This window comes from Cuculus canorus, chromosome Z, assembly GCF_017976375.1.
Source record: "Cuculus canorus isolate bCucCan1 chromosome Z, bCucCan1.pri, whole genome shotgun sequence".
Lineage (NCBI taxonomy): Eukaryota > Metazoa > Chordata > Aves > Cuculiformes > Cuculidae > Cuculus > Cuculus canorus.
The window spans coordinates 14817984-14829862 of NC_071441.1; the positions used below are offsets into that span (position 1 = coordinate 14817984).

An 11879-nucleotide genomic window follows, 5' to 3' on the forward strand; every position below is an offset into this window, starting at 1 on the left:
ATTTTTCCTCTCCTCCTTTCCTTTTAGTTTTGTGGCTGCCTATCTCAACAACAGAATATGATGCAGGATTTTGTGAGGACGGCCACTTACCACAGAGCTGTCCTAGAGAACTACATTGATTTTGCAGACAAGGTAAGCTCTGTTAAGAGTCTTAAATATTCTAGTATGCTGCTTAGGCTCTAAACTTCAGCTTGCCTTGTAAGCAACACTGATCAGACTGGAGTCTTTTCTCACCTGGGACTTTGTGCATGAATACAGTAATTCATGTATGCTTTGTATTATTGGCATTATTGTCAAGTACATGCATGACAAAGCATGATGGTGATAGTACATCCTCAAGATGAATGGCACCAAACATGGATCCAGACATGGGCTTTGAATTCCTTTGCTGTCTTCTGTGGACAGTCTGGGAACGTAGATGGTTCTTGACATTTTAAGTTGTTATCTTTCCCATTTGGCATCTTGGAGCCCATATACAGGGGCGTATTTGCTATTGTGCTACACAGTCACTTGCAGATACTTGCGAAGCTATTCTAGTTTATGTCTCTTTCACAGAGGTCTCCACCGAACGTTTTGCATCTCACAGTCATTAAAAACTGAGCAAGCACATAAGTGGCTGCTGCGACTCCATTCATATTACGTAGAGATTTGGAAACAATATACACACATACACACTCACATATACGTATATCTATCTATCTATCTTGAAGACTACTTTAATGAATGTAACAATGCTTATTACTTCTTTATCTAGTCATTTGCCTCTAATATTGCCCAAAACAGGTACTTGGCAAAAGACAAAAGAAAATTTACACTGGGAGATGTAGGATAATCTGCCTCCCAGCCTCCCAGATTAAGTCATTTCCTGCTTTCATTTTTTAGGCTCCTTGAAGTGCAAAGCACAGGACTAGTGTATTTTACAACTGTTTTACTTCTTTTTTTTTTTTTTTTAAATTACTAACACTAACCAGAGACTTTCTGACCCTCTCCCAGTCTCCAGGCACATTCTTCTCTGATTCCACCCTTAATATAGCAACAAATTCCATAATATAATCGTGTTACGCAGAAAAGTATCTCCTTTAGTAAGATTTTTAGTTTATAAGCTTTCAAATTCCTTCATTTTATTCTTATGCTGTGAGACACATGATGACTGAAAGTCTAATTTTCTTGATATTGTTCCTCCATTTTTCCAATTTGTATTGTCTCTTCCTACGTAGTCTTGCTGCTAAGGTGAGCATTTTCAGACCTCTTTGTCTTTTTCTGTGTGAAGAAATTGAATGTGCCCTGTTAACATTCTTGCTGTCTTTCTCAGTGTCACTATTATTTCATCAGCATTTGTTTTAAGAAGGATCAGCAAGAGTTACACATGGTAGTGTAGACAAAGCCACACAATTTATTTATATTGCAGAATGCTAGCTTCCTCATTGTTCTTCACTGTACTTTTCACGAATCTTGACTTTTTTTCCCTGGGACTGCATCCGTCCATTGAGTATTAATCTTCACCAAACAATTCATAATTGTGGCTATGCTCTTTTTTGTGGTTGTTGATAATGATTCATTCAGAACTGGTACATGAACAGTTCAGATTTTACACAAAATTGTATTAGTTGGCACTGTGTGCAATGTCCAGTGTCCTGACTTCACTGTCTCTCTCTGCTCTTTAATCACTGCACATTGTGTCAACTGAATATCTTTCTATGGCACTGTTTGTATATCAAAATAATAAAACCCAGCAAAAAATATTAGACTACATGTGACCTGCTATAAGCAAATAGGCAGTTTGTAAACAGCAGCCTAGCAGAAATATTTTCTAGGCCCCAGAATGTCAGCTGAGATTATGTGAGCTCTGTTTGTGATGTCTGGGCAGCAGACTGCAAAAAAAAAAAACCGATAGAGAAAAATGAAGCTGCAATTATTACTATTATTTTTACCTTGTCATTTTTTCATCTCTTCTCTCTTCTTCTCTTCCTTTCTCTTACCTTTCTGTGTGTTCTTTCTTCTAAAGGGAGCTTCTAACTTCAACTCGCACCAACAAATTGGCTTTACTACATCACAGAAGAGAGTCCTTGGTAGCTTGTAACAGAATATTTGCCTTTAAATGTGTAGTGTATTTGTGACCAAAATGAGTAGAGTTGTGTTATTGAATTGTTTTAAGATCATTGTGCTTTAACTACTAATTCCGTTGGGTAATAAATTCAAGTGCAGCTGATAATTATTCTTTGCCAGTCAGCTTAGGTAAACTGTGCTGCTTTAAAAACTACACTTAGCTCTTTACTTCCATAGAAATGGAACAAACCTTTATAGAAACAAACAAAAAAAGTGTTTCAGTCTCTGCAGTTTCTTTCAGACCTGAGACAACCTTCCTCTCCTCTTTTAATTCAACAATGTCAGTAAACTAGTGGTGTGCACAGGGCTGCTCCAGTTTGCTATAGGCATCAGAATCAAACCACAAAGCACATGGTATTGGATGATACCAGCTGGGTTGGCAGAGCCACTGTATCATTAGTGGAATAATTTTTTTACTGGAATAGATAACTTGAATATATGATGAAAGAAACAACAGAAAGAGGATTTTATTTGCCATTGACTTCTTGCCAAATAGAATGCTCATATTTTATAATGCGAAAGGCAAATTTATCTCTGTAGGTAACATATCCATTCCATCTTTGTGCCTGCAGTAAGGAATTCAGGTTTTGTATATTCTTTGCCTCTATAGGAAGTCTTGCAGTCTTGCTGCTGTGCAGCAGCACAGCTAGCTTGCTTCTGCTCTTGATTTATTTATTTTCCCAACTGTTGGAGGCATCTTGGCTTCTCTTCAGCGTACCTAATAGTAAGACTATTACAGGCTGGGTGTTGTTGCCCACCCACCTAGAAAATGATCTCTCTTTTCCCCAATTCTGTTGGGAAACAGCAATTTTCAGAATAAATGTAGCTGAAAAAATTGAACTGTCTACATTGTGGCAAAATGCTTTCCCATGAGGACCTCAGAAACCCATTGTGCTGAGACTTGATCTACTGGAAATATGGCAACTGTATTTATCCTACATCCAGAAAATATACAGCAGGCAGAAACTTTTAATAATGGCAATGAGGAGATTAAAAAGGCAGAAAGAACACAATTATTTTAACACCCCCGTTACTGAACAAAAGCTTTAGACTCATAGAATAGTTTGGGTTGCAAGGGACCTTAAGGATCATCTAGTTCCAACCTTATGTGATGTGCAAGGGGTTTTATTCAATTGCTATTTGTCTCATTATTTTCTACCTGCTCTGTGTTCCTCCAATATATTTCTCTACTTTTATTGACTCCTTCCCTAAATTCTGTATGATTTATTACACAATTGTCTATAGTGAAGAGATATCTGGTGATATTTTTTTCTTATTCTATGCTTTGTTTGGTTTGGAGAAATTATCTATATGAGGAAGTGCAACAAAGTGTCCAAGTTGTGCTGGACAAAATTAATTCTGGACCCTTTGAGAGAATTCTTGTTGATAAATTTAAATGCCGTCTGTCAGAAGCTAGCTATTTTAGGACAAACTGGGAGTAGTGCTTGGATTGACTGTCTATTGAAGCTTAAAAAAAATAAGGAGAAATTCAGAATCTACTAAATCTGAGGCTGGAGTCTTCACATTAATATAGTAATTCTGACTGTATATACATCTTTGTATGTACTCTTAAAAGAAGTCAACTTAGAGCTTTCACTAAATATTTATAAAACTTTTAGATTTTGAATTGTTAAAGGGACAAAATGAGGAGTTCAGAGTGTTTCAGTTGGTTATACCAAAAAAAAAAAAAAAGGCTCATAGCTAAATTTTACAGTAACAGCGTATAATGCTGTTTCAGGCTGAGTAAAGGCTGACACATTTATACTTCTTCAGAAAGGAATTATTAAGTTCTGAGCTTTTTGATTTTTTTTTAGTAGTCTATTTATGAATAGCTAACTTAGAAGCAAAGCTAATAAAAATGAAATCTATATAATCTTGCTGATATACAGTAATTTTGAATGATAAATGTCATTGTAGATATATGACATTTTTTCTTTTAGTTTTATGTGTTCTGTCTGTAGTTTCTCTTCCTTATTTGACCTGTGCCCCCACTGCTTTTGTTTAAAAGTGTTTTTCAGGAAACTAATTGTCCAAGTATTCAAGCATATTTGCACATATAAGTAATTCCCATTAAATTCACATTAGGAAAGCTATTCATTTGTGTAGGTGAAAGCTGGAGCAGCACTGAACTGTGATGAGGAGAGTAGGATATAGTTTATTCGTGATGCTGATTTCTGATAATTGCTGAAGTAGCTGCTTCCACATTTCAAAATAAGTACTGAAGTAAGTACAGTTTATTACCTTTCCTCCCAATATGTATAACATCACCATCACTCAACTATGTCTATAACATTCTACTTATCAGAAAGAAGCATACCAGCAACATGTATTGTTATTTCACAACACTTTTGCCCTAATAACTTCTCTTAGCTCTGTTAGAATGCTCATCCTGTCTAGATGGAGGAAAGCTTTCTGTAGGAGATGCCAGTGGTAACAGCAATGCCACTTGGGGAGCAAGGCATGCTATTACAAATTCATCAGATTAAAGTAATTTAGGTCAAAAAGAACCACTGGGTGTCTCTAGTCCAAACCTCTGCTTAAAGCAGGGCTAACCAGAACAGCTTGCTTAAGGCCTCTCCAGTTACATTTTGAATGGATCCAAAGAGAGAGATGCCACAGACTCCAAAGGTAACCCCTTCCATTGTATGATAGCCCTCACAGTGAAAAACCTTTTCTACCTCTGTTGGAATGTCTTGTGTAACAACTTTGTCCATTGCCTCTTGTCCTATAACTGTGCATCTCCTTCAAGGAAAGTCTCAGTTTTCTCTGAACTCCCATTAGGCAGATGAAGACAGCAATAAACTCTCCTTTTAGCCTGCCTCTTCTTGTTAAAACTAGACAAACCTATTTCTCTCTTCATATGTCACGTCCTCTGGATCCCTAATTATCTCGGTGGACCTCCACGGGAAATGCTGCAATTTGTCAGTGTCTGTCATGTGGTGGGAAAACCAAAACTGGACAGAGCATCCCAAATGTCATCTTAAAAATGGTCTTTTCACGACCTCTGCTGGCTGTACTCTTTCTAATACAGCCCTGAACACAGATGGTCCTGGAAGGACTGACTTGTATTCAGCTTGTAGTTTATCAGGAGGACCCTTAAGTGTCTTTTTTTTTTTTTCACAAAGCTGCTTTCTAGAAGTCATCCACTCACTAGAGGCTAGAAATGTTTGTTAGCAGCAGATTCAAGAGAACAGGTCCTCTGCTGAGCTTACTAACTACTACTATGAGGAAACCATCAAGAAACTTCAGAAATCCTGTAGATTGCTTGTGCCCCACCATACCACCCTTCCAGCAGCAAGAAAATCAGGATAGAGTTAGTCTTAGTAAGTAATCCAGAAAAGAAATGTTTCAAAACAGCTGTGCTATCTGCTGATATAGACATAGGTACAGTGTAAGAAATGGCATCAGAATTAGGGCTGGTGCAAAAAGCGATACTACTCCATTGGGGTTTTTTTTTTATGTTGAATTTGAGTGGTTGATTCTTCCTTATACTTTCCACATATGCAGAGATAAAGCATTATTGTATTTGTGATTCCCATTAAGTATTGAGAAATAGCCTACTAAACCTTCTCTCAGATCTATGGCTCAATGAAATTGGCCTCGTTGTTGTTTCTCCACATGCTTACATAACCAATACTTACTACCTCTTGCTGTTCTGAAGATCTGGTTCTTCTGGGCATAGCAGCATATTCTAACACCTGCCAAAGTATAGAAATAAAACTGGTTCTGTAACAGCCTGTCATCTCTGATGTGAAATAACGAGCTTAATAAAATCCTTCACTAGGAAAGAAAATTAATAAAGGCAAGGTTCTGGCTTGTATGACAAACTTCAGACTATATGCAACATCAGAAGCAATGTTAATTTATTTTGCAGTGGAATACTTCTGTAATACAGATTTATATTACATACAACAGATTTAGGCCAGATTTAGAGACTATAGTCTTTAATACATAATCTAAATGTCATGGAGAGTAACTTTGGGGGACTGGAATGTGCCCTTCTTTCTATGAGGTTATAATTCCATCAAAAATATTCTGTTTGAATACACGTTTTCTTTTTGTGTTTTTAAAAGCTGTTAAACAATGTACGTTATATTGTAAGTTGAGGCAGAGAAACAATAAAAAATAGAGATAGCAGTATACTAAGCTGCAGTATTACTCTGAATTTGTATTTCATTTAAGCTTCTTTGCTCTTGACTCTTGAGATTGGATCAGGGACGTAGCTCAGTTTCATGGTCAAAATGCTTTGAAATTATAGAAGATTCAAGTTGCAGGTGGCTTAAATCACCTAGCAGACCTATGAATGCATATTTTTGATCAAAATTTAATGACTATTTCAGCCACAGGAACAGGAAAACTGTCACTCCTTTTTTTCAGTCAAACACAAAGCTGTAGGAGGAACCTGGGTAGTGAGTTGTTCTGTGAGATTTTTCTCAAAGCTGTTATTAAAGTTTTGGGGAAGCAAGGTACTGGCATTAGCCTAATTCTGTCGGGCTGTGTAAAAGTGGGCTTTGCATCAAAGATCACATCATCTTAACAATTTCTGCAGCATTTAGCCTTTCTTTCCATGTACTTATGCCTGTGCAGCAGTGTTGAGTGATCTGTATAACGGAACAAAGCGAGGAACTGGAGGTTTGTCTGCACTACTGCAACAGTCTCCAGCTTGGCATTACACTATAGAGTCAAACAAAAATTTTGACCTTTGAAACATTTCAGTCAACATTTTGGCTTGTGACAAGTGAGCCACTGGACTGATGGATAAGGAAAGATTTTGGGATTTATGTCAAACTGAGGGCCTTTGAGAATCACCACGTCAAGTTAAAGATTTAATACTAATGTCAGCAAGCGAAGCCAACATTTGAACAAAGACACATGGTTAGGTTTTATACAAGATACTTTTATATCACAGGGTGATTTTTCATTCATAAAGATATGAATTTGTAGTTCTTCAAAGGACTGTTATGTCATCCCTCCCTCCCCAGTGTATTCAGACTACACTTGTTTTACAAATTTTTCTCCTAATCAAACTTTATTACAAAAATCTATTTCCTCCAAACCGTAACTATGTATTTACACATGAAAATAATACACGGTCTTTTAAAAATATGCTGTTACTGCTGAAGTAAAGATTAAGGACGTTAAAACTCTTCAATATCAAGCCTTTTCACTTTTCCAAGTGAATTAGTGTTTTTTTTTCTAATGCCAAGTTTACGTAATGCAGGGTAAAGCTAAGAAAATTTAGTTACTTAAAAGAGGTGTCAGGAAGTGACTTTTCAACTATATTCTTTCTCTTGGTCTGCCATTTGCTTTAAAGGTGGTTCTTGAATGTTGAAGGTCCTTGAAGGTCCTTCCAAGCTTCGCTGTGGATCAGGAGTGCTTTCCTTTTTTGCAGTGCTGGCTGGAGCTAGGAAAGTCTACGCAGTTGAAGCCAAGTCAGTGGCAAAGTATGCAGAGATGAAGTGTTATTTACCTGAGTGTTAGAATAGTGTAGAGTGAAAATCTTAAGATAACTGTGTCTCATAAGGTTATTGTAGAAGGATTCAGTGTGATTTTACTAAGAAATCATGTCTTCGATGGAAAACATTTTTTGGAAGGTAAGTTTTGAATGTGTTCTGAATGTTCTAATGTGTCAAAAAATAAACAATATGGTTGTTGTTTCTGTGAAAAATGTTGAACAGTCACAACTCTGATTAAACTTTTTACTTTCATAAGGGAAAATTAGTTAAGCTAGATGTTGTTTTCATGGATTCTTTGTAAAAAACATTTGGGTGTTTTTTCCCTAAGACTCTTGGACATCTGTTTGATTGCACATTTGAGTTAATTTCCTGCTAAGTTTGATCAGTGGCATTCCATTACTATGGTTTATCATGTATCTGGATTACAAGAAGGGCATTACTTGCCATCCACTTCTTCTCTCACTTCTGTATGGATTTATCGTATTTTTCACCTGTTACAGACGTAATAATGTTGAATTTGAGATTAATGAGTCTTGTTCCTTTTTTCTATTTTATTTTTCTATTTTAATGCAAAACATTTGAAACCGATACAATAAACTACTGACCGAAGGGAGATTATCTTTGAACAACGCAAATTAGTACTGTGACGCTTTTTACTGAGAAATTTGTAGGTTTATAGTCAATTCATCTCTGTGGTTGGAGATTTATTTTGAAAGGATAACACCAAAAATTTAGCGTTACAATGCATTTACCAGAAATCAGTTGTCTATTTCATGGCATTGAAAACTATGTACCGTGTACAGATGTGCAATGGTAGAATATCTGAAAAGTGTATTGGAGAGAGAATGCATAACATCTGCTATCTTAGGAAGCATACTAGCTGTTGTTTAGTCTCTCATTTATTTTAGATATTTGCTGGAGAGTATCTTATGGTCTCATGTCTGTGTCACTGTGTTCTAGCCACTGTTGGGTGGCTTTTTCATTGGTTTGCAATATGCTTGCACTCCTGTTTTGTTCCATGGCTTCATTAAGCTGTTCAGAAAAGCTAGACAGACATGAGCGTCTTTGTTATCTATATTTGGCACAATTCTAGCGAAGCTCATGCAGGTTTACAAGTTTTATTTGCATTTACTAAAATTGAGAACAGAAGATTAATTCGTAATAGATATAATTTTAAAATACAACTCATTCTAACAGTCCAAAGACTGTAATATTTATTTCCCTCTCCAGTACTTGCTGTTTCTCTACACTGAAAAGAGTAGCATTCAAAGGAATTCTGAATGTTATTGTCACCTTTTGTCTCCTTTCATATCAATCTGGTCAACCTATTGGATATTGTTTTTTCACTAATGTGGACAATAGTTTCACCTGGTATTTGTGTATCCGAAGCTTAACTGCTATCTTTCTTTCCTGTTTCAAAAGCTGCAGCTGAGGAGAGAGAGACCCTGTGAACCTCAGTCCTTACTGTGCACCTGTTTTTCTTCTGCTCTGTGACTCCATGTTTTGGGTAAACAACTGCTGGCAGCTGGCTTGTGCTCTGTGCAGTCCATGGTAAAGGAAGAGATTTGAAACAGATCTTGCCTAACAAACCAGTGTGTATTAGGAAGGAAAAATTTTGTAGAGTGAATGATAGTGCTTTTCAGCAGTGTGTGTGTAACATCAGATGAAAGCAATCTCAATCTGCTAATTGTGGTAAATCCTCAACAGTGGGAAGCAGAAGACATAAGGCTGAAAGTGACTGGTGCTGGTAGTTGTTTTGTCTGAACAGGAAATGTGATTCTAAGCAGCTTATCTAGGACGAAGAGGAGACGTTAACATTAACCGACTGTAAAAACTGTATATGTCAAGCTCTTGGATTAACAGAAAGAAAGAGCTATTATGCTTGAGGGAAATGTGATTGTATTGTGGAGGTCAGCTAGTGATGGGATCATTAAAAGTAAAAATAATTAGTTCTGGTGAAATATCTGTCTGTCTGTCTGTCTTGATGTGGGACATGAATAGCAAGTCGTTATATGTAAGATGGCTATTTAATCTGTTGCAATAGCCAAACAAGGGAATTAATTTGCTTGGAGACATTTAACCTTGAGTCGACTGTATTATGACTCCTATGAGGGTGCTTATGTATGGGTGGATGCAGATTGCCTGCAAGACACACACAGGAGTTTATAAAAGCATTTCATGTGCACTGAGAGCAGTCTTGCAAAGATTCTGTCTCAAGCACCATAATGGTTGCAGTAATTTGCTATGTAGTGTTTAGATGATACTTATGTGCACTTTACTGTCTTCTATGCAATAAACAAATAAGCTGCACCTGTTTATGTTTTCTGTTATTTAGATGAAAAGACTTTAACTGTATATAATTGTACGGTAAGTTGTCTGCTGTCTCATCTGGTATGTCAGATGGGTGGGTTTATATGGTGTGGTGATAATGCACAGTAAAAAGTAGAGTAGCTTCAGACTAGATAGAAGGAAGAAATTTTTACACGTTGCCCAGAGAGGTTGTAGATGTCCTGACCCCATGAAACATTCAAGTTAGTTTGGACAGAGCTCTGAGCAACTTGATCTCATGAAGATATCCCTGCTTGTCAAAAGGGGGTTGGACTAGATGACCTTTAGAGGTCCCTTCCAACCCAAACCATTCTATGATTCTATTAAAAAATAAAATAAAATGAAACATTTGCAGTATGTTGCCATTGCAAAAGGTAACTGTATAAAAACCGGAAAGCCTATCAGTTTCTCTGTCAAGGAACAACAAGGACTGTGGATTTCAGCTGTTCAGCTGAATACGGATACATAAATTCATAAAAAAACTACAGCTGCTGAGAATCTTGTAGAACAGTTGTTAGAAACAACGTAACAGAAGTACAGAGCTCTACCAGTAGATTTCTCCAGCCCAGAAAGCAAGACTTCTTCCGACATTCTGACCTCTAGGTTGAAGAGATATGGGTTTAATGGACTGACTATTAGATGTATAAGGGATTGGCTGAAGGGCTGCATCTAAAGGGTTACAATCAATGAGTCAATATCCAAGTCGAAATCAGCAGTGAGTGGTGTTCCTCAAGGGACTGTACTGGGACCAATATTATTCAATAACTTCATCAGTGACCCAGACCCAGTGGGATTGACTGCACTGCCAGCAAGTTTGCAGACTACACCAAGCATGTGGCGCAGTTGATTCACCGGAGAGGAGGGATGCCATCCAGAGAGGCCTGGGCAAGCTTGAAGAGTAGAGAAAACTGAATCTTGTGAAGTTCAACAAGGCCAAATCCAAGGGCAATCCTCAGTGTCAGTACAGACTGGGGGATGAATGGACTGAGAGCAGTTCTGGGAAGAAGGACTTGAAGATACTGGTGGATGAAGAATTGGACAAAGGGCACTTGCAGCCCAGAAGGCTGACTGTATCCTGGGCTGCATCAAAAGAAACATGGCCAGCAGATTGAGGGAGGTGATTCTGCCCCTCTACACCACTCTTATGAGACATCACCTACTGTACTACAACCAGGCCTGGTGTCCTCAGCACAAGAAAAGCATGGACCTGTTGGGGCAGATCCAGTAGAGGGCCACAAAAATGATCAGAAGGATGGAACAGCTCTCCTAAGAGGAAAGGCTGAGAGAGCTGGGGCTTTCCAGCCTGGAGAAGTGAAAGCTCTGGCAAAACCTTATTGCAGCCTTTCAATACTTAAAGGAGCCTTGAAGGAAAGATGGAGAGAGACTTTTTATCAGGGCTTGTAGTCACAGGACAAAGACCGACGGTTTTAAGCTGAAAGAGGGAATATTTAGATTGGACATAAGGAAGAACATTTTTATAATTAAGGTGGTGAGACACTGGAACGGGTTTCTCAGAGAAGTGGCTGCCCCATTGCTGGAAGAGTTCAAGTCCAGTTGAGCAGGGGTATGAGCAACCTAAATATAATGGAAGACATCCCTGGCCACAGCAGAGGTGTTGGACTAGATGACCTTTAAAGACTCTTTCCAACCCAAACCATATACCAGACACAGATTTAACTGTGTGCATTTTGTTTTCGTGTTTCCGTTTAATCGTCCATCACTGTAATCTTGTTCTGCTTTCAAAGTCTTCTGAAATCTAGAAGAATCATGAAGAAGTGTGGCTGTTAAGAGCAACACTCTCCTTTCAGTCACTGACAAATGGTAAGATACTGTGTGGACTTTTGTTCCTTCACTAAAGCTATGAAATATTAAAACTACTTCACTCCTTTGTTCAAGCACATTGTGCTGACCATAGCTTGCTGTTTGAAGGAATTTATGAAATACTGTTTGGGAGGTGAAAATATTGTCTACACAACCGCTCAGATATAC

General features: G+C 37.7%; 1 long non-coding RNA gene across 2 annotated transcripts in view; it reads left to right on the forward strand.

Moving 5' to 3' along the window:
* LOC128850328 (uncharacterized) overlaps positions 1 to 9891 on the forward strand; it is a 30302-nt gene extending 20411 nt beyond the window's left edge. For both annotated transcript variants that reach the window (XR_008447637.1, XR_008447636.1), the window contains 2 exons: positions 28 to 132; positions 8985 to 9891. This is a non-coding gene — a long non-coding RNA (uncharacterized LOC128850328). The remainder of the gene's footprint in view (positions 1 to 27; positions 133 to 8984) is intronic.
* The last annotated feature ends 1988 nt before the right edge of the window (positions 9892 to 11879 follow it).